The following is a 20,703-nucleotide window of genomic DNA, read 5'->3' as shown; positions in this document are numbered from 1 at the left end:
ATAGTATGGAGGATTTCATCAACAAAATATAGGTAGAGAGTTACATATTTATGATTGTTAAAAACAAACCAACAATATATGAATTGTCTGTAAGAGTATTATGACTTACTCTAGGTGTAGGGCTTTGGTGCTTCTCACAGAATTTGAAGCAAGACTGGTGGTACTTTGAATGTAGTCTATTTAGATTGTTCTGCATTTAATCGGAGTATTGGCACAATGAAATATGCAGGATATATAAATCCTTCAGTTAAAAGTTAAGGCAGGGTTCTAAAATCTCTCAGGAGACTGAATAAACTTTAAAAAAAAGGGGAGGCATTAAAAAAACGCCTCAAAGTATTGTGGTTGAATTGGAAGATGTTTTCTCCTACTAAGGGTTCTACAGTGAGTGTGGTTAATTACTGTCTAATGTGAAATACATACGCGGCTTTAAAAAATATGAGAGAAGGTTAGAACAGGAAGCCTCTGAGCTTTATAGAGAACTGAAAAGAGACTAACATTATGCAGTGTGTCTTAGCCTGAGGCAAAAGCAGCTCATGGGGGTGAATATGGCCCAGCATTTTGTAGCAAGTTAGCGATGGGACACACCCTGTCAGCTGTGTTGAATTTCCACTCCTGTGTAAAGTAAGGTACAATGAGTATGTGTTGCAAATTGCACCTTTAGTGCTGAGCCAAGGAGCTTCCCCGTCCTCTTTAGTGCATATATTGATAAATTATATGTAGATAAGGATACATACATAATGATATAAAAAATTCAAGATGAAAAACACTGTTTACCTTAAGGAACGTTTTGAATGAAATGAATATATGAAAGGAAGAGCATTTTACCCTGGGGAGAACACATGCTTATCTCTAGCAGCTATTCCCTTGGAATTACTTTTTTTTTTTTTTTTTTTTTTGGCTGCACAAGATGCTCTCAGAACCGCAGTGTTCAAGGTGCTTGTTACTTGACACCATTGAGTCCTGGCCACCTTCCCTTGTTTTCCCCCAAGGCTGTGATCTATTTGAAGATAATCAATTTCACCTGGAGTGAATTGGAGACCTCCCCACTGTGGGAAATGAGTGAAGGAAAACTGTTTCTTTCAGGTGGATGATTGAAAGGATGCTATGAAATATTTCTACTCTTGCAGGAAAAATGTGACAAAGTTAAAACCTGAAAATGAACTGGAAGGTCCGATTCCAGGCACTTATTTTCACTTTATTTTAACCTAGAAAGACCTCAAGATTCAAACTTCTGTTTTTCTTTGACACTGCAGCAAGGCATCCAGAAATGGTATTGGCTGGGGGGAAAATAAAATGGCTTTTTCATGATTTGGTAGTTTTCAGGCACTACACAAAATTGGTCCCAAATTGGTCCAATTTAGAGTTCGATCAGGAAGGCCATTTTACATCTTTTTGCTGTGTATATGAGTGATCAAGAGATAGCTTGTAGTCTCCAGTGTTACCACTCTGAGACCTTTAACAAGCACACTTTGTGGGGAAAAAACCCCACACAACAGAGACTCGCAAGATTGGGAAAGAACTCTTCAGGCATGTTTTGAATCTCTCTCTCTCTTAACCTCAAAACATAACACATGCAAAATTAACGAAAGGTATCTAACATCAGTCACTTTTTTCTAGGAATTTTGCTCCAGCTTTCCTGTGGTCCCAATGCCTACAAATCTGGATAATTTTAGCTCATAATGAACTTTATGACTCTTAAATCTTTTCATGAGGATTCTCTAGAGAAACAGTACCTCTGTGATGGGTTTGTAGGACAGACGATCTATTTTGATCTTAGGACACTCACATTTTAAGAGAGATTTCTTTCTTTAGCCTCTACATATGTTTCCTCCTACTCTTGATATTTTCACAACGAAAACTAATCAGCTGTGTGTTTTTTGTTTTTCGTATTTAATTTAGGCCTGTGTCTGTTAGATGCCTGTTTAATATCATGTTAATCCTTTGGGGGGAAAAATGTGATTTTGCTTACACTGAATAGCAGGGAATAACTGTCAACACTTAAGGAATAATAATTATTAATCAAGGAGGGAATGGAATTCCTTCAGAGGACTGAGACCTGGCGGTGGGTAGGAATCCTATATTTTATTCTTAGTGCTGTCACTGAACTTTTTTCTCCTCTAGTTTTTCTTGATGAATATATATTCTAATTTTTGTTACGAAAGAGTATTATTAGATCATGTTTTTTTGAGCATGAAGATTAAATTTCTAACAGGTTTTGGACACACTATCATTTCCTTTTGTGTTGCCAAGTCTATATTTTACCAACATGTTACCCTAAAAGGAGTCAGTACTCTTCCTTGTGATGTTGGTTGTATAGATGTGTTCTACTTTATATGTTTATTTACAGTTGAAAATGAAATCCTATGAACCTGAGATAACGTAAGGTGCTCTAGAACCATTAAGCGCCATAGAAGATTCTATCAGTGTTCATGCTGATGTGAAGCTGAGACTGCGGATTTCACATGTATTGTGCAAGAGGTACTAGGGTGCAGTCTTGCTGAGTTTCAGTCTGATACTCGTCATTTTGGTTTGGAAAAGGTTTTTGGGTAATTGGCTGTATTTACAAACAATCATCAATGATGTTCTTGTGGTTACGCAGTCCCCAGTTCTGCAGGAGAATTTTGAGGTAATTGCCTCTAATAAGAATTCTTACTGTTGCTGTAACTTTCTAATGTCCAGGGAACCTCCCTATCTCTTGCGCTTGCAAAGAACACAGACTTCAAGTTTTTAGAGAAAGACCTGTAAGTTTCTGGAAAAATATAATTGGTAACTGGCAAGTTGTTGAGACCTTTTTTAGAGCCATGTTTTTTGTTGCTTTATGTTAAATCCTTTGTTGTTGTTGTTGTTGTTTGTTTTTTTGTTTTTGCTATTCCTCTGCTACCTTTATGATTTCTGTTTCCTGTAACTTGAGCTTTAGTTTCCATAGCTCTTCAGCCATAAGAATAACATATGTGCCATTGTAGGTTTGGCTTCCTTGACCAACTTGCAGATTCTTTTTTTATGTTGTAGTTCAAATTTCTTGCAGATGGTATATGATTTACTCTGCTTTATTTGTCCACCCAGATCAGAAGCCGTGGATCATCTGATAGACGGGCTACTGTGGTGATAGGTCCCCACCAACAGACTGAACAGCAGAATGGGGTTGGGGAGGGAAGAAATGACAGGAAATAAAACAAGGTTGCTGCTGCTTTAGCTAGGACTGTGGATTAGGCATTCCCTTAAAAAAAAGAAAAAAAAAAAGAGGGACAGGGTAAGCACCCAATATATGTACTATACCCAAAGCCAGTTCAGGTATACAGTATGTCATCTGATGATGTCCTAATTGTGATAAAAGCAGGCAAATGGAGGCAAATACTGAAAACCTCACATTATTGTAGGTATTTCCACTACTGAGATAAAATGAGGATGACATTGGAATTGTTGTTTGACAACTCAGTTGTTACGTTGTGGGCAGATTACACAAGGAGAATAAGGATAGAGGTTGTGTAATGGAGAGTGTACTAGAGGCAAGGGCCAGTGTAGTATATGAAACACAAGGGTCTAAGCACATCAGAGGCTGGTGGGATGGCCTGGACCCTTTGCTGTTTGCCAGTGGCATACTCTGCTGATCCATGATGCAATCCATAGAACATGCAGAAAGTGATCTATCTATTGGGCTGTGTTTTTACTCCCGTGTTTCATATACTTGTTGATAACAAATGAAATCTCAACTCCTTGTAGCTAAGGGGATTTATTAAATTCCTTAGAATAGGATGTTAGCTATTACAGAAGAAATATTGCAGTTGAGGTGTCCCTAGATGATCTTCTAATGTGCCCAGATGATCCTGCTGTAATAATTTCTTTCCAGTCTGTAGCTCTCTGCGCTATGACGTTTGTCCAGCCCAGGGTCCAGGGTGGGTGAGGGACAGGTATGCAGGTCTTAGTTCATTCTCTGCTCAGCAAGCCTTTTGTGGATATATGTGTTAATATGCATGTTGGGTATACTACATTCCTTAGCATGTATTGCATATATTTGATAGACTGATTTAAAGACAAATAGGTGTTTTTGTTTTCATTGTTTAGCTAATGAGGTGTAACATTGCCAGTATATTTGACATCTTCAGTGTGCTCTTTTTTTGTTTGCATCCCTGTCCTGATGTGTTCCCTTCCCTGCTATTACTGTGTTTAATTTTGTGTTAATAATTTTCTTGCCTTCCTCTATAGTCTTAACACATAAGTAGAGTGTCCAAAAATTGCTTGGTTTTGAGTATTTTTATGAAGAGAGTCATACTTGTAATATTTGATTTTTTGTACATCTCTGAGATTCCTGTTGCATATATTTGTAGTCTGTCACTTATAGTTGCTTATTATATGATACACTATTCACCGAATTCTTCCTAGTTGCTGTAAATTTGAAAAAAACATTTTCAACAACTTAGTTTGCCATTGCTGTATCATTGGTGTGAATACAACATCCACAGACATGGTAGTTCAACGTTAATTTACACTTAGGGATCTGTGGGTTGGCTGAAGTTCTGATCTTGGACTTGGCTAGATAGCTGTGTTTTGGGGTAGAGCTGCCTCATATTGCAGGTGTAGGCTGTACAGTTTCCCATTCTTCACCCTTCTTTGACGAGCAGTTTATCCAGGCATGTTCTTTTATGGAGATGGCAGAAGTGGAACAGAGTGGAAACACCCAGGGTTTCTTAAAGTTTAGATTTGTAACTGTGACACTGTCACTTCTGCCTCCTATTGGGTAATGCAAATCATATGGCCAGACTTGCAGTGAATTCATTTTCTCCACCCTCAGGCTTTAGCCATCATGGATCTGTTTTCTGTCTCTATAGTTTTTCACCTTCTAGAATGTCCTACAAAGGAATCATAGATGTGTAGTTTTTTGTGTCTGGCTTATTACAGGAAAGCATAATGATTTTGAGATATAGTCATGCTATTGTACGGATCAGTCTTTGTTCCATCTTACCACCAAATAGCTTTTTGGGGGTTCATATTTACCTCAGTGCCTTATCTTCAGGAAACTTTAATTCCCACTCTTAGTTATGACTTGTATTGGGATAGAGATCCAAAAGAACTCAATTCGTAAAAAAAAAGCTACAGAGTTTCATAGGTAATGTGTCAGTTAAGAGTTAGTGCTGAACTAATTTAGTGCAGAACTAAATTGCAAAGTGAAAGACTTGTAAAGGTGTTAAAGTGTCATGGAAAATAGGAGAAAACTAGAGATAAGGCTGAAGATGCTAAATTATTACAAGGAGTGAGCCAGAAAGATGCTACTGGGCAAGTTGTGTAGAAAAAAGGTGGGTTAATTTTAAAACTGTACTTCTGGTCAATTGTTAAAGTTTTAATTACTTACACTGAACTCTGGTTAAATTTTCTGCAACTTCCACAATGTGCCGATTAAAAAAAATAATCTTTTGAAATGATAGATGGTTCTCTTCAGTTCTCCCAGCCTATGAAACATACCTCTGATATGCCTGGGATGTCCTTGTGTTAAAATTGTCTGTGTGATTTTCCCCAGCCTTTCTCCTCCTTCTCAGTACCTAATGTATTTAATGCCTGGTAAATTTTCCATAAATATTTGCTTCGTAAATGTATATCAGTTTTTCTGATCATTCCTTTTCATGTTTTCCCCATGAATGTTTGGTATATATTTACAACTTCTTAGGAGTATTTTTACTAGATGTCCTACAGGTAACTTAAATCTAACTGATGCCGTTAGCTTAACCAATATACCTACTCTTTTTTTCTACATCTTTCAGGTTGGGTAACAATGTCACCAATCCTGTAGCTACTGGAATAACATGTGGCTTTGGATTCTCCCTTCTATTTCCTGGACTTATTTCAGATAATCATGATCTCTTGACATTCTGAAATCGGCCTTTTAAAGTTCTCTCTGCATAAATTTAAAGCTGCCTTGTGTCTGGGATTGGATAGTGCTGAAGGGTTTCCATTTTTCCCTTAGTTTATATTGGGACTAGAGAATGCATGTGTAGTATGTCCAGTCAATGTGTTTCTGGGCAACATTCTAATCTTAATTTTATCACTAACTTTTGATCAGTTTACTTTTCCAAAGATGGTCCATAAGAGAGAAGAATAGAATATCCTGGTGAAAGTTTTTAATAGTGCTTGACAATATTTGATTGTGAAGGTCAAAAGAATGGCTAAAAATAGGGTTTTAGAATTACTGGTGAAACTCATTTTCCCATGTTAACTTTTCTCCCCATTTATTTGAAAGCCAAGCAGGAAATAACATCTTCTAGGCAGTAGTCAACTGATACGAATGGCTAGTATTTGTCTCTAAGTTCATAAAGAATTTCCTTTGGGTAAGGTTGGCAAAAATGTAATAAAGTGACACTTTTGTTTTTCAGTTGATAGGTGCTTGAACTATATGTAACTTTATGAGGAGTATAACCTTATGTAAAATCATTTAAAAACTTATACACAAAGAAATCCTGTCCTCAGCCAGGTCATTTGTGCTTTGTTTTCTGAAGCATGAGAGTTGCTTCTCTATTATCAGCCTCATATGGGCTTAGTCTGAAATTGCTTATTTATTCATAAAATGATCTGATAAATTGTAAGAACCAAGCTTCTTGGATAACTGTCTGTCCTGCAATTCTAGAATGCATTGCATAATTCAAACAATGTAAATGTATGCAAAATGCTTAAAGTTTGATTTTCAAATGATAAATGGAATGCAGGTGTTCATTGTTTACCTAATTGTAAGATAGGCTATTTTGTTTCTACTTGAAACATTCTGAGCATGGCTCTGTAACTGCAGAGTGAGAAACCTGTGCAAGCATGCCTTTGATTTTTTTCTCTAATGTATATATTGTTCTTTGTTGGGCAAACTTCCCAGGCTGCCTTGCAAAAATAATACTATGAATGATGTTAAAGCTGGAAGGATAGATAGGTAATTGGATTATTTGTAGCCATGGTCCATGACATGATTACCATAAAACAATGGATCCAAACTTCGATGTGTGTTATAAAAGTTCAAACTTGTAGAATCCTTTCTCAGAAAAATAACCGCATTATACACAGAATATTTTATTCAGAGGTTTTTCAGTCCCTCTGAGGCCTATTCATTTACCTCATGTTAACAACTTTGTTACATTCGCATATACTGTTTATGGGAATATAAATTGAAACCACCTTTATGGAAAATAATTTGAAATTAAAATGCACATACTCCAGCTTCTGGGTAAAGATAACTGACTGGACACTTAGATAATTTTGATCATTCCTGAAACCTAATTTAAAGCTACTAGAAAGCTGGGGTGCCAGGGTGGCTCAGTCAGTTAAGTGTCTGCCTTTGGCTCAGGTCATAGTGTTGGGGTCCTGGGATAGAGCCTAGTGTCAGGTTCCCTGAAGTTTCTCCCTCTCCTGCCCCCCAACCCCGTGGTTGCTCACTCACAAATAAATAAAATCTTTAAAATAAAAAAATAACGCTACTAGAAAGTGATTAAAAATATAGACCCACAGAATAAGGAGAATAAGGGGACAATGGTAAACAAATAGCTAGAAAGCAGGTGAATTAGTAAGTAACTGGCACATTAAATCTGAGAAGGCTCAATTAGAAGAGTGGTAGGGAAAGCTAGGAATTAAAATTATCTACAATAGAGTTCCCCAAAAGTTGAGGGCCTGGCAGCACCTTTAGAACTGAGTGAAGGGGGTACAAAATATGAAGGGTTCACTGGAAACTACTTAAGAAGCAGTTTGGTGTATAACTCACCATCTCCTCTCCATGACCTACTCCCTACCCCCAAACAAAGGAAGGTGAGGGGTGAAATATTTCCTATGTCTGGGGAAAACTTTGGGTATAGCTGATGGAATGAGTGCCTTGCCTAAAAGTGACTCACAGACCACGTGTTTACTAGTGGCTGAATGGGGAAAGCCATGGCCCCTTATCCCACTCAGCAGCTGGTATCTTGGTGGCTTTGCTTTCCCTCTTGGCTGAAAATAGGAAGAGTTTTGTTTGGAGAATCTGTCCAGTCTAAAAATAAAGACCTGAAAATGCTAACTTCAGAGGTTCCCCTGTAAGCATCTTAACCCCCATCACACTATGGTGAAGGTTACTGTTCATAAACTACAACTCTGCCCACATTGGTTAATAGCTTTTGAATCTTCCACTCTTAGAGGCTGACAAGTATTACTGGGCCATCTAAAGAATGCACTTCCTGTGGAAGATAGAGACTGAAACAGGGAAGAGTAACACGGAGGATGCAGCAAATAGGCTGGGAAAGAGAAAGGTTTTAAAAGTTAATGTCATTACAAAGATCAAGTTATTGTAAACAGGAAACAAGTTCACAGTGGTAAAAAAAAACAAAAACAACATTTAGAGAATAAAAGATCTGGGATAAAAGCAAATCTGAGAAATGCTTTCCCAAAGGACAAAAGGATGAAATACAGGAAAGAAGAGAAAATTAGAAGTACAATCAAAGAGAGCCAATACTCAATAACAAAAATTGTCAAAAAAGAGAAAATAAAGGGGAGGAAATGACAAAGAAATGAGGCAGTAAAAAGCGATTTAAAAACTTAACTCTTGGGGCGCCTGGGTGGCTCAGTCGTTGAGCATCTGCCTTCAGCTCAGGGTGTGATCCCGGCGTTATGGGATCGAGCCCCACATCGGGCTCCTCTGCTGGAAGCCTGCTTCTTCCTCTCGCACTCCCCCTGCTTGTGTTCCCTCTCTCACTGGCTGTCGCTCTCTCTGTCAAATAAAAAATAAAATCTTAAAAAAAAAAAAACATAACTCTTAGGCTCCCTTTCTCAGAAAGCTATTAGAGGATTTGTTCCGTAAAAATGATGTGATCATTCAAGAAAGATTACATGGGATACAGAAGAGAATGGATGCATGACAGCAGAGAGATGTAGATTATCCCCACAACGATGGTATAGGGCTATTTTAGAATGATAGTTGTGTAACTGGACAGAAAGCTCTGAAGACTCCAAGGGTGATTACTTCAGGAATATAAAATTGGTGAAGTGCCTTGTGTCTAAACATCTGGAGAGTAGAACTAAACAAATACCTCAGTATTAGCTGTTGAATGAGTCCTAAGTATATAGAAAACTAAACACTTAGTTTAGAAGATAAGTTCTAATTCCAGGGAAGACAAAGTCTTGTGAAAGAAAGGAATTCTAATCTATGACTTAGCTGGGAGGAATGCTTACATAGTGATGTAAACACTCAATACTGGTTTAACCAAAATTATGACGTTGAAGGGATGGGGAACAGTAAGTATTAGTGTGTATTGTGGTGAGGTTGGAAGGAGGGGGGACAAAATTAATTCTTCAACAGATGGCCAAAATTTCAGAAGATGAAGAGTATGTTCACAAGTATGTTCAGAGATAGGTTGTGGTAAGTAGGTTAGTTGACTCCAGTTTTTCAGTCCTCTGACACTGTTCTACTCATGTGCCCTTGCCATGTCCTCTTGGTGAATGAAGTATATTTCTCTGGTTGGTGATTCTGGATTGGGCCTTCTAACTTGCTTTGGGATTTTTCACAGACATGATTAGGCAGAGGCTTAAATGTGATTTGCTGTTGGACTTCCCCTCCTGTGGTTCTAGTATTGCCATTAGGCGTACACTGGTTGGTTGCAGCCCCTCCAGTTTGTCTTGCAGAGGGTGACCAGTAGGTCAGAGCTGCTACAGCCAACTCAGCACTGCAGCTAGAAGCGCAGTTGTCGCAGCTAACCCACAGCTGTGTGAGGGAGATGGAAGCTTATTACTACATGCCACCGAGATCTTATCTTTGTTCTCCTGCAATTGTTGACTGTTAAACATGGAAATGAATAATAATCAGTTGAAAGAAGGAGAAATAATTGCATCTGGAGATGACACATTACGGTGAAGTGGACGAGGTGAACTATTTTACAATGAATCTTGTAGGGATATTTGGTTCTTCAAACCATGTACACTTAAAACTGATAAAAGTAAAATTGAAAAGGGAATCAAAAATAATAGTCGGAGTTCATAAAGGAGATCTAGTGGATAGATAATGGATGGAGGCACCTAGGATGCTACTAATAAGTTTTTAATGCCTTCAGTTGTACTTCCCTGATTTTTTTTTTAAGGACAGTCTAAGAAACTGGAGGTTTCCAACCAAGATCAAATGGTAGTTTTATGGTGTTGGATGCCTCAGTGAGTTAAAAGGGCAAGTTTAATGTGCAAAGAGAGTAAGAGAAATGATAGATTGAGGTTCTGATCAGAGATTTGTGTTGTAGAAATTAAAAATGTCAGAAGAACCAAAGATAGAGGTGGATAGGTATGGGGGACTGGCAAAATGGATGAGGGGGAATGGGAGGCACAGGCTTCTAGTTACACAATGCGTAAGTCACTAGGATGAAAGGTACAGCATAGGGAATATAGTCAGTGGTATTGGAATAGTGTCCTGTGGGGACAGATGGTAGCTCCGCTTGTGATGAGCAGAGCATAATGTATAGATCTGTCAAATCAGTGTCGTGTACTTGAAACTAATGTAACATTTTGTGTCTGCCCTACTTGAATTAAAAAAGAAAAAACAAAAACAATTGAAATAAAGGAGCAGGTAAGGGAAAAGGAACAAAATAAAAGCAAGTTTGCAGGGTTGAATCGGTAGGGGGAGCAGAGAGCAAATTCCAGGCTAGTTACCCTCACACCCTGGGAGGAGCCGCAGCCTCCCAGCAGCTGGCCAGGTCACTGTCACTGTGACCTTGGGCAGCGAGGCGGGGACCCACCAGCTGCTGTTGCCGCCCCTGGTCAGCACTGCCCACAGGAAGGCTGGCAGCTCGGGCTGTGGTGCGGAGAGTGCCGGCGTCTGGCAGCAGGGACAACAAAGTGATCCCAATGAAGGTTTGGGAAACAGTAAAATGGTTCGGTGTAAGGAACAGATACAGTTTCATCAGGAAGGACACCAAGGAAGATGTGTTTGTGCACCAAACTGCCATCAAGAAGAACCTGGGAAGTACCTTCGCAGGGTAGGAGATGGAGAGACGGTGGAGTTGGATAATGGTGAAGCAGAAAACGGTGCAGAGGCAGCAAATGGGACAGGCTCTGGTGGAGCTCCGGTGCAAGGCAGAAAGTATGCAGCAGACTGGAACCGTTAGAGACTCTATCCATGTGGCAGTGGTCGGCCACACAGTTACCAGCGGAATTACCAGAAGAGTGAAAGCCGGGGGCAGAACGAGGGATAGGAGAATGCTCCCGAACGCGGGGGCCTCCCACAGTGCAGGTTCTATCACCCTACTACCGGCGGAGACCCTATGGGTGCCCACGCCTCTGTATTCCGGCCCTGTTGAGCAGGGAGAAGTGATGGAAGGTGCTCACAACCAGGGTGCGGGAGAACAAGATTGACCACTGAGACAGAATGTGTATCGGGGTTATAGACCAAGATTCCACAGGGGGCTTCTCACCAAACAACCTGGAGAGGATAGCAACGAAGAACGTAAGGAAAATCAAGGAGGTGAGACCCGTGGTGAGCAGCCACCTCAGTGTCCATACTGCTGCAACTTCAGTTACGATGCAGAGGCCCAGAAAACCCTAAACCACGAGATGGCAAAGAGACAAATGCAACCCATCAGCAGCTGAGAATAAGGTCCTGAGGCTGAGCAGGGCCGGGCTGAGTAAATGCAGGCTTTTACCATCTCTACCATCATCAGGTTAGTCATCCAACACGAAGGAATGAAGACGAAATTCCAGCAATGAGAAATAAACAAAAGACCAGAGCTGAAGACCTTAAGTCCTTGCTTTTTGCCCATTGACCAGATATATGGAACTATCTGTATTATCTCTACAGCGTGGGATTTTTATTATTTTTACCTAGAGATGTCTCTTTTTTGTAATGATAAAGGTGTTTAAAGAGAAAAAAATGCCTCATTTTTCTCAATACCTCTTTATAAAGGTTTTTAAATAGTTTCATATCTGGTCAAGTTAGGATTTTTAAGAACCTCATTTTTAATTTGTAATAAAAGATGGTAGCCTTTGTTTTAAATTTTTAAGTCAATAAACGACAAGCATCTGTTAAAGTTTTTCAATAATCGTCAAAAACCCCAAGTTTCTAGGATTGATTATAGTAAGTAGTTCAGGTGAAGATAAAAGGTCAAGGAAGCTTCTAGAGGATCTGAAAGTATTTGTGTATAAACTTGGAATTCAGCCAGTGTAATGTCAATAGAATAAAAAGGAAGTCTGATCCATGTGCATAAAACTGCAGAGCCTGTGAAGTAGTGAGAGATGATAGTACTATGAAGACTAGAAGATTTTGCCAGATGGCATAAATTCTGGAAGGATAGGACTTTTTCATGGAAGAACAGTGGGGATATGGAATGCTGACTCTGACTTCAAGCCCTGTCAGTAGGTGGTGGTTGGGAAAGGCAGTAGGTACCGCTTGAGAATGATGTCAAGCAATTAGTGTATCTTCAGATGTAGGAGGTGAAGAACCTGTTAGGTCATAAGTTGGAGTGTACTGCAGCATAGCAGAATGGTATAGTAGAAAGGGTAGAGGAGGAGGGTAACTATGGGGTGAAGATCCATGAAGAAAGACTGAAAAATGTGGGACAGCTATTACTTTGGCATTAGTCATAAAACTTTACTACTACACACTGGAAAAAAACAGTAAAGGAATATATAAGTAACAGAAAGCTTCAACTATGTGTGATTTACAGAGTACTTTAAAATGGGCAGAGAAAATCCATTACTCTGATGGTCACATATGAGAATTCATAATAGTTAAACGCTTTTTTTTTGTATCTTTATTCTTCCAATTACAATCCTATTTGTTCTCATTTTTCTTGATGGAAACTGGTGTAAAGGAAAGCAGAAGGAAAAGATCAGTACACATGGTCAGAGCTACTCCAATATTGGTACAGAAGAAATAGAACTTTACATAAACATTAGATGTTATCAAAAAGCTTCTGGCTACGTGTTAAATCCCGATTTGTATAGTTATCTAAATTCATAACCAGTATCCAGCCTTTATCAAGGAATGGCCATAAACTAGACACTAAACCAGACACCTCACGTGTCTGTTCCTTTTAATAATTCTCATTCTCCATTTCTTAAAATGGAACAAACAGGAACAGATGACTTAAATACCTTCTCCACAACTTGTCATGTGGAAAGATCATAGCTGGGATCCAACTGACTCCAGTTGACCTCACTGTCCATGCTCTTGAACACTTGGCAATAGGGCTCACATTCATGAGAGTATACATATACTTCCATCAATTCAGCAAACCCATTTAAGGAATTGTTATACATTTTAATATACAGTTTGCAAATTTCTTCAAATTGTTAAAAGAAATTGAAAATACCTTTTATTTACTATGATGCCAGAGTTCATGTTTTGTAATAGAGTAATACACATAAACTGTTATTTTCAAATTCAGTGTTTAGATTTTTAAATGTTCTGTAACTTAATTATCAGAATATTAGATTGGTTTGTTGAAAGTATGAAATATATTGTTTTTTGTTTTGTTTTAAAGATTTTATTTATTTGACAGAGACACAGAGAGGAGAAGGGAACACAGGCAGGGGGAGTGGGAGAGGGAGAAGCAGGCTTCCCACTGAGCAGGGAGCCTGATGCAGGGCTTGATCCCAGGACCCTGGTAGCCGAAGGCAGATGCTTAATGACTGAGCCACCCAGGCACCCCGAAATATATGTGTTTTGAAACAAAATCCTTAACTCAGAAACATCTGTTTCTTGGGAATACTCACGTTTCATATAACATTATACTGTATAAATGTTACATGATTTTTTTCAGTATGATACACAAGGACAGTGTACATGTAGTAAGGGTAAAAAGAAAGCCTGTGTGTCAACTCTGTACCTTGGTCTTCCTTCTTAGAGGCAGTTTGTCCTGAGACCTTCCAAAGAGATTCTCTTCATTATTAAACTACGTCTGCGCATTTCTTTCCATTTGTAGGCCCCTTCCTGAGGAGGCACAGGGCCTTCTCTTACTTGGTTTCTCATTCTGCCTTGTGCATAGCAATCATCTTGAGACTCTGCTTCACTACTGTGTTAGGATATCCTGCTTTCTATATCTTAGGTCTTCAGTTGACCCATTATACTCTCCAATTTTATGGAGCACCATGGCCTGAGAAAGAGTGCATGGGGAAAACTTCTGCTTTCCTATGCCTGTAAAGAGCTTAGAAACTGTCACTCCTTTCTAAAAACAACTGACAAGTTGAGCAAATTGAAAAATCAGCAATTCTTTTTTAGAGCCATCAGAAGTGAGGCCACAGGGCAAACTGCTGTCCTCACAGACACAAGTGAAATTTAAAATATTTTGAACTAAACACAAATGAAAACACTTATTTTTAAATACAGCAGAAGCAGTCCTTAAAGGGAAATACATGGTGTTGAATGTACATGGTAGAAAAGAAGCAACATCCAACTGAAAATCTAAAACTGCATACTCGGGAATTAGGAAAACAGCAAATATATTCCAGAGTAAGCAGAGAAAGATGGTAAAAACTAGAGCAGGGATGAATGAAATGGAAAACTAAGAAAACAATCAAACCAAAAAGCTGACTTTTTGAAAAAATTAGTAGAGTAACTACACCACACAAAGAAGAGCATACTCAAATTACTAACCCAGACGGGAAATAGGAGACATCTTCATAGAACTGATAGAAATAGGAATAATATGAACAACCCTGTCCTCAAAGTCGATACCCTAGATGAAATGGAATGATGACGTGAGAGAAACAATCCACCAGTTCACATGAGAATAGACAAACTGAGTAGGCTTATGTCTATGAAAGAAATAGAATCAATTTCCTAAAATAGCCTGAAATCCAGATGCACTCACTTGTAAAATCGAACAGATGTTTAAAGAAGAAATTATTTCAATTCTCTATATTCTCTCATAGAAGATGGAAGCAGAAGGAGGGATTGCTAACTCATTCTGATGCCAGCCTAATAGTATAAGTGGATAAAGACATGATAAGAAAACAGCCCATTGTCATGAACATAAATGTAAAAATCCTCAACAAAACATCAGCAAGTAGAATTGAAGAATGCATGTAAAGAATTAAAGACATCAGCCCAGTGAGCTTTATCCCAGGTATTCAAAGCTAGTTCATCTATAAAAAATCAGCTACGGTACATCACATCTGCAGGCTGAGGAAGAAAAAAAATATTACAATATATGCAAGAAAAGTATTTGACAAAATCAAGCAGCTATTCATAGTAAAATATTAGCAAACTAGAATAGAGGGAGCACTTCCTCAATTTGATAAAGATTAGGTACAAAAAACCTACAGCCAACATCATACTTTTTTCTTTTTTAAAGATTTATTTTAGAGAGAGTGGGCACGCGAGTGGGGTGAGAGAGGGAGACAAGTAGACTTCCTGCTGAGTGGGGAGCCCAATGCGGGGCCCAAATCCGAGATCATGAGCTGAGCTGAAGTCGAGTCAGATGCTCAACAAACTGAGCCACCCGGGCACCCCTGCTAACACCATACTTAATGATAAACTCGAAGCTTTTCCACTGAGATCAGCAACGAGGCAAAAACGAACTCTCATGATTCCTTTTTAACATTGTACTAGAATTCTTAGTTAATAAGAAAAGGAAATAAGTACTCTGGGAAAGGCAAAATAAAACGTTCTTTGCAGATGACATAATTGTCTTTGAAGAAAATCACTAAGAATTAAACTGGAAATAAGCTATTGTAGTAAAGTTGTGTAATTCAAGGTTAATGAACAACAGTGTATCACTTTCTTATGTAATAGCAACGAACAGGTGAAACTTGAAATTAAATGCATCATTTGCATTTAGTGCCCCACAAATAAAATACTTAAAAATCTGCCCAAGTATATATTAGATCCATAGGAGGAAAACTACAAAACTCTAAGCAAAATTAAAGAACTGAATAAATTGATATCTATTCCGTGTTCATGAATAGGAGGACTTAATACTACCCAGATGTCATTTCTTTCAATGTGGTCTATAGACTCAAAACAATCCCAGTGAAAAACCCAGCAAGTTTTGTGTAGATGTAAACTGATTTTAGAGCTTATATGGAGAGGCAAAAGATGCAGAACAGCCAGCGCAGTATTGAAGGATAAAGTTGGAGGACTGACACTACTCAAGTTCATGACTTACTGGAAAGCTACAGTAATCAGGACTGTCTAGTAGGTGGAAGAATACACAAACTTATATCTTTTACAAAAATTCTGAAGGGATTATAGACCTGAGTGTAAAGGAAAAAACCAGAAAACTCCTAGGAGAGAGGATAAAACTTAGTTGACCTTGGGTATGGTGATACCTTTCTAGATTAAATGCCAAAGGCACGATCTACAAAAGAATTGATAAGCTGGACTTCATTAAAATTAAAAACTCGTGTTCTGCCAAGGTCACCCTAAAAAACAAATGACAAGCCAAGCCAAGCGGGGAGAGAATATACCTATAAAAGACACATGTGATAAAGTAGTTTTATCCAAAACATATTAAAACTATCAAAACTCAATAAGAAAAACTCAATAAGAGGGTAAAAAACCTCAATTGGTAGCTCACCAAAGAAGATATACAGATGGCAAATAAGTATGGTTGCTCCACACCCCCATGTTGTTATGTAAATGCAAATTAAAGCAATGAGCTTTGACTACTCATCTATCCAAATGGCCAAAATTTAGAATGCCATCACCTAATGCTTGTGAGAATATGGAGTAACAGGAATTCTCATTCATTGCTAGTGAGAGTGCAAGACAGCACATTCACTTGGGAAGACCATTTGACAGTTTTCTTATAAAACTAAACATATTCCTACCATATGATCCAGTAATTGTACTTCTTCGTATTTACTCAAATGAATTGAAATCTTAGGTTTACACAAAAATCTACATGTGAGTGTTTATACCAGCTTTTTTCATAATTGCCAAAACCAGAAAGCAACCAAGATGTTCCTCAGTAGGTGAATGTATATACATAAACTGGTACATCCAGCAAATGGAATGTTATCTGGGGCAAAAAATGACCTATGAAGACGTGAAAGACATAGAGGAAATTGAAATGCATGTCATTATGTGGGGGGAAAAAAGCCAGTCTGAGGAGTGCAGAGAATTTTAAATGTGGTGAAAGTACTCTTTAGGAGACCAAAATGATGGATGTACATTGTTATACATTTGTGCCAACTCATAAAATGTAGAAACACTGAGGGAATCCTAGTGTAAACTGTGGACTTGGGGTGATGATGATGTGTTGGTGTAGGGTCACTGATTTTAACAAATGTACCACTCTGGTGTAGAGCTTTGGTAGTGGGGGAAGCTAAGAGTATGTGGGGGTAGGGGACATGTGGGAAACACCTGGACTTCCTGTTCAACTTTGCTGGGAACCTAGAACTGCTCTAAAAAGCAAAGCCTATGAAGCTTGGAATGAAAATAGTGCATAGGAACTAAAATTTTGTTGAGATCTTCAGTGTTCGTAGAAATCCATATTCTATCCTCAGGTGATAAAATAAGTTTTCTTGAAGTCTAGTTTTATATTGATGATGATTATTTTCAAAATTATGGAGAAAATGTTCCATTGTTTTTCTAATTTTCATTATTGCTATTATGTCTCAACCAATTTGGGTTCCTGCTTTTTAGGAGACCTTTTGTTGTTGCTGTTAATTGGGTTTGGTGTATTATCATCCATTAGCTTCTACATTCTTTGAGACTTTTTAATTTGGAAACTCATGTTCTTAATTATTTTTTTATTTTATTTTATTTTTTAAAAGATTTTATTTATTTATTTGACAGAGATAGAAACAGCCAGTGAGAGAGGGAACACAAGCAGGGGGAGTGGGAGAGAAAGAAGCAGGCTCATAGCGGAAGAGCCTGATGTGGGGCTCGATCCCATAACGCCGGGATCACGCCCTGAGCCGAAGGCAGACTTTTAACCGCTGTGCCACCCAGGCGCCCCAATTATTTTTTTTTTTAAATACTTGGTTCTTTCTCCTACTCTTTTTCTTTTTTTCTAGTTTTTCTTTTTCTTTCTTTCTTTTCTTTCTTTCTTTCTTTCTAACACATTGGGCTTTGTGGTCACTGTTTTTTTTTTTTTTTTTTTTTTTTTTTTTCTGTATTTTCCACCCTTTTAATTAACATCCTATTTTATGAGTGTAAACACTTTCTCATTTATCATGCTGAAGTCTTTTTTTAACTGCGGAGTTCCTCCAAAAGATTTTATTTTTTGCCTTTTTGACCTTACATTTCATGTTAGTCTTGGGTTTCAGTTAAATCTGGGTTTTCTGGTCTTGTTTATGTGTTGGAGACTGATTGGAGTTGGTGGGTTGTGTAGGTGGAGCTTTTTGACTTTGACTTTGAGATGGACTGTATTTGGGGATCTCTGACAAAAGTATCCTTAGAGCTTCTGCCTGGGAGGATTATTGCTTGGCATTCTTTTGGGCTTCAAGTTTAAGGGGGCAGGGGGCTCTTAGCATCAGTATGTGGATGTTATGTTATCTGTGATATTATTATGATCCCCATGCTGATTGCCATGATAAAGATAAAAATTTTCAGCAATTACACACTGATTAACTTTCTTGATATAAAATCTGTTGTCCTAGTTGTTTCCTATTTGTTCCATATGTTCTGTTTTTCTCTATGTCTGCCTGCCTCTGTGTTAATTTCTCATTTTTTAATGATTCTATCTTACCGATTTATTTTTAACTTAAGAACATTTAGTGTATGCCTTGAGTGTAGAATGTACATGTAGTCACAGTCTCCTTCAAATAGTAATATGCTATTCATTAGCCCATAGTCATAGGTTACTGAAGGGAAGCCTGTAAGGGTGTAAACACTCCTATTGAGTATGTGACTTCCGGAGGTTCTGTATTCTCGTAGTTACCTTCACTCAGTACTTAGCAATGTGTTGAAATTCTCTATTTATTCCTTCTTACCTGCTTGTATGGCATCTGCTATCTCTTGTTCTTGTGCTGTATCCTAGGTGAGCTGGTGATGGCATCCTCTCTGTCCTTGGGGGAGGCATGCCTTTTCTTAGATTTAAGGCTACTTGGTCATCTTGTGACCTCACCTATGGTGGGTTCAAGAAAAAGTTAGGGTTTTGTAGTTTATATGATTTTTCTTCAGGAAGGAACATTACTTTTTCCAGTTTTCCATCTCTTACACAAAAGTAGTAGTCATCATCAGTGTTACTGAGAAAGGTAGAAATTCAGAATTTAGTAGGTTATTAAGCATGTATTTTTTTGACCTTACTGCAAAAATAAAATTTTTATTGTAGAAATTACCAAACCCCCCCCTAAATAGTTGTAATAGTAGTCTATACGATGAATGACAAATTCAGGCTACTCTTTCTGCCAAGATTGCTCAGCCTCGGTTTTTGGAATGTATTTCATATATCCCTGACCCAGAACTTTCTGTGTTTCCCATTGATTCTAGTGACTGGTATCCTAAAGACTTCATACAGTTTGTGGGCTGCTGCCATCTTGGCTGGTACAACATGTGACTGGCAGGAGTAGAGCATCAAGTAATTCTCTTTTCACCACCTAACACAGGAGGAAATACCTGTCCTGTGGTCTCCTCTCAACATGTATTTTGTGAGCACTTTTAAGGCTTTCCACAAATGTGTTCAGTATCTTGCCTCTGAAAAGAGTCAGGAAGAGGGTTATCGCTGGTCATCGTTGGGAGTTGACCATGTGTTAAAGAGAGCATTCTGTTGACTGTATGTAGATCTCACATACTGCTAAACGAGTCTGTACAGATGTTGGAAGTGCAAAGAAGAGGCTTAGCATTTGTCTTACTTAAATATAACTCATGTTGATAATACTTTTTTAAAAATTACACTAAGAAATATGTGATGTTAAGTAGTGTATCAGAATAGAAGATTTATGCTGAGATACCATTCTGGTCAATTTGAGACTATGTACATTTGGTGGTTCTATTTTCTTCTCCATTACCTTAACAAACCGTTAAAGTTAGAATTTTTGGAAACTCTAGTACAGCGAAGCTGCCCTGGCAATAGGTGCTAAATGGCATACTGATATTTGTGGCCTTCCTGCAGTCTTCCTTACTTGGGTATGTTTGTTCTAAAACATAAATCTGTCAGATGTCTAAAACTTCTATGTTTGTATGCCACCTTTTGCCCTAAAGGTATACCTCTTTCCAGTTTTATTCAGGCTTTAGAATGAGATCAGAGATAATTTCCTTTGAAATTTCTCTCCAGTGCCTTCACACAGAATTAAATATTTTATCTCCTGGTCTACTTGTAGATATTCTTCTAGTGTTGCATTTATCATAGTCTTTCCAAAATATTTGTTATAGATCAGCTTCCTCTTTAAGATTTGAGTCCTTGGGGCACCTGGGTGGCTCAGTCAGTTAAGTGACTGCCTTTGGCTCAGGTCGTGATCTCAGGGTCCTGGGATCGAGCTGAGCTTTGCATTGGGCTCCCTGCTCAGCAGAGTCTACTTCTCCCTCTGCCCATCCCCAGTGCTTGTGATCTCTCTCTTTCGAATAAATAAAATCTTAAAAAAAAAAAGATAGAAAAAAAAAATTTGACTTCCTTGGGTACCTAATACACATCTCATTTATCTTTAAATGCTGCTCCTTAATATAAAGCTTGGACGTGATCAGCACACAGTATTGTTCAGCTGAATTATACTGGTCATTTTAATGGTTTTGCTTAAAATGCTTAAAAAATGTTGCTTGTACTTTATTCAGTCTATGAGAGGCCTTTCCTTTTTTTTTTTTTTTTTGGTTATTTATTTGAGAGAGAGAGAGAGAATGCACACAAGCGGGGA

General features: G+C 38.2%; 1 protein-coding gene and 1 pseudogene across 5 annotated transcripts in view; both read left to right on the top strand.

Annotated features, from left to right (window-relative positions):
• CRPPA (CDP-L-ribitol pyrophosphorylase A) overlaps positions 1–20,703 on the top strand; it is a 305,622-nt gene that overhangs the window by 68,836 nt on the left and 216,083 nt on the right. The gene's annotated exons all lie outside the window — the stretch shown is intronic.
• On the top strand, positions 10,316–11,718 carry LOC113265642 (Y-box-binding protein 1-like; annotated as a pseudogene).

The sequence above is a fragment of the Ursus arctos genome, unplaced genomic scaffold, assembly GCF_023065955.2.
Source record: "Ursus arctos isolate Adak ecotype North America unplaced genomic scaffold, UrsArc2.0 scaffold_3, whole genome shotgun sequence".
Taxonomy (NCBI): Eukaryota; Metazoa; Chordata; class Mammalia; order Carnivora; family Ursidae; genus Ursus; species Ursus arctos.
The sequence above is the reverse complement of the archived record's forward strand: the minus strand, read 5'-3'. Positions and strand labels throughout refer to the sequence as shown.